Source organism: Vulpes lagopus, chromosome 24 (assembly GCF_018345385.1).
Source record: "Vulpes lagopus strain Blue_001 chromosome 24, ASM1834538v1, whole genome shotgun sequence".
NCBI lineage: Eukaryota > Metazoa > Chordata > Mammalia > Carnivora > Canidae > Vulpes > Vulpes lagopus.
This window is the reverse complement of record NC_054847.1, coordinates 11,425,036-11,427,928: the sequence shown is the minus strand read 5'-3', so window position 1 is coordinate 11,427,928 and position 2,893 is coordinate 11,425,036. Positions and strand designations below refer to the sequence as shown.

At 44.1% G+C, this 2,893-nt stretch overlaps 1 non-coding gene across 1 annotated transcript; it reads left to right on the top strand.

The window, feature by feature from the left end:
• The first annotated feature begins 458 nt into the window (after positions 1-458).
• On the top strand, positions 459-565 carry LOC121482188. Its single transcript, XR_005985544.1, has one exon. It is a non-coding gene; the product is annotated as a U6 spliceosomal RNA (small nuclear RNA).
• The last annotated feature ends 2,328 nt before the right edge of the window (positions 566-2,893 follow it).

Sequence of the window (2,893 nt, the reverse complement as noted above, 5' to 3'; positions counted from 1 at the left end):
CACACAACATTACATTAGTTTAAGGTATACAACACAGTGATTTCACGTCTATGTATTACGCTCTGCTCACTACAAGCGTAGCTACCATTTGCCACCATGCAACGCTATTGCAGTACAATTGACCTTATTCCCTGTGCTGTACCTTTTATCCCTGTGACTTACTCATTACACACCTGGAAGCCTGTACCTCATACTCCCCTTCACCCATTTTGCCCTCTACCACCTTTCCCCCTCTGGGAACCATCAGTTTGTTCTCTGGATTTATAGGTCTGTTTCTGCTTTTTGTTTATTCATTTGTTTCCGAACACCTGGGTCTTTTAAAGGTTTTCGGAACATAACACAATTATTTTGCAAAAGGGGATACCGATTCACTTATGCACAAGCCATTTATGAAACTGCCGGTTATATCATACCTTTAATAGCACTGGGTATTTTCATTTAAAAATTAATAGCATCCTGTGCTCACTTTGGCTGCACATATACTAAAATTGGAACGATACAGAGAATATTAGCATGGCCTCTGGGCAAGGATGACATGGAAATTCGTGAAACATTCCATATTTAAAAAAAATTAATAGCTTCTTGTTTCTTTGGTTATCAGTGAATTTGAACATTTTTATATTTGTTATCTGGTTGTATTTTTAGGGTGTTTTTTTCTAAAAAACAATTCTGACCCTTTGCTTTCCTTCTTAGAGGGTCCCTTAGCCCCATAGTGCCTGCAAGTAGGACAAAGTTCTGTGGAGCATAATGGGTATAAGCACACGCATTTGAACTAGAGATATCTTTTCCAGCTCTGATTTTCCATGCAAACTCTGTGTGACCTTTGACCAGTCCCTTGATCTTCATTTTAATTTCCTCATCCACAAAAATAGTAAAAACAATACTAACCTCCTAGAATCATCATGAAGATTAAATAAGATCCCTTGTAAGGAACTCCACCGTAGAGTGTAAAATACAGCTCTAGATCTGTCATTGTCATTTCTGTCATGACAATGAACAAGACCTGTCATGAGGGGTGCTGGGGGGCTCAGTTCATCAAGCGTCTGCCTTAGGCTCAGGTCATGATCCCAGGGTTCTGGGATGGAGCCCCACATTGGGCTCCCTGCTCAGTGGAGAGTCTACTTCTCCTTCTGCCCCTCCCCCCTACTCATGCTCTCGCGCTCTCTCTCTCTCTCTCTCTCTCTCTTTCACAAATAAGTAGATAAACCTTAAAAAAAAATCTGTCATGAGACTAATAGCCAACAGGTAATGAGAGACTACTTTCTACTCATCAGGCACTGTGCTCAGCCCTTTACCTGTATGGACTCAGACTAGCCTCACAACAGCATGTGAGGGAGATGATATCATTATGTTTATTTAATAGATGAGGGGACTGATGTATAGAGAGATAAAGTAACTTGCCTAAAGTTCTATCACTGGGAAACAGCAAAGCTGGGACTTGAACCTTTAATGTTTTTCTAATGTTTTTCCATCCTTTTTCTAAGGCTTCCTCACCCTGAACCACAGGGACCTACAGGGCCTTCCCTAACACACCATGCCTTCTTATCCCTGCGCCTTGGCTCCTGCTCATCCCCTTCATGAATGGGTGTCTCCACCCTTCACCTCGAAAGCACTGTTCACCCTTTAATATCTGACTTAAATGTCCTCTGCTCTGTGGTCAAATCAGCCTCTCCTTCCCTGGCTGGTGCTCAATGGTCACTTACACTTTCACCCCTAAAACACTTAGCCCATTGTCTGTGTGATTGTATGTGCACTGTGTGTGTGCACATTAATGTTTTGCTTATATGTATGTCTCCTCTTCTAGAGTGTGAACTTCTTTTTTAAAATATTTTATTTATTTATTCATGAGAGACACACAGAGAGAGGCAGAGACATAGGCAGAGGGAGAAGCAGGCTCCCCATGGGGAGCCTGATGCGGGACTTGATCCCAGAAATCTGGGATCACGACTTGAGCCAAAAGCAGACGCTCAACCACTGAGCCACCCAGGTGCAACCTAGAGTGTAGACTTCTAGTAGACTTCAAATTCTTTTTCCATGGATCCCTAATTCCTAGTATGATGCCTAACATCTGAGAGATGCCTGGCATCTTCTCCTTGCATGGGTGAACAAATGGTAACCTTGCACTTACAGTGAGGAGTGAACAGGTGAGAGAACTGGAAGTTTTGGGGCTTTCTGGAGGTCTTCACACAATCTCTCCCACCTGTGTTCTGCCTAGGACTAGTCCTGTAGTAAAATAGGCTTTTATACTGGCCATTGACTCCCCACTCACATACTGTGCAGAAATGCCTGTGGTCCCCAGTTACATACCCAGATCACCCAGAGAGCATCAGCCACACACTCCAAGGTTTGCATTCCTGCTGCTGGTGCAGGGCTGGGCTGCTTCTTCTCAGCTGGCCTTGTACCTGATGTCCCCAGGCAGCCCCAGAGGAGACATATCAGCACCTGTGTAGACTCCAGAAAACCAGCTCTTTGAGAACTTGCTTGTTGGCAGGGGCAGGTGGCTGTATACAAAGGCACGAGAGGTGACCCAGAGCTAGCTGAAAAGTGTGTGTATACAGGGGGAAGGACAGAACTTAGATCCTGAGGTTTTCAGGTGAGATGTAAGAGTGAGCACAGCATATATTCAGGGGAAACCCAGAAATGAATGTGTGCAGCTAGTTGTTGTATTAGCTACTCATTGCTGCTGTAACAAATTACCACAAGTTTGGAAGCTTACAACAGCACACAGTTGTTCTCTTGCCATAATACTAGAAACTAGAAGTCTGAAGTGAATCTCAGTGGTCCCAAATCAAGGCATCAGCAGGGCCATACTCCCTCAGGAGGCTCTAAGGGATGGCCATGTCCTTGACTTTTCCAGTTTCTGGAAGCTGTTCTCATTCCTGGGCTCATGGCT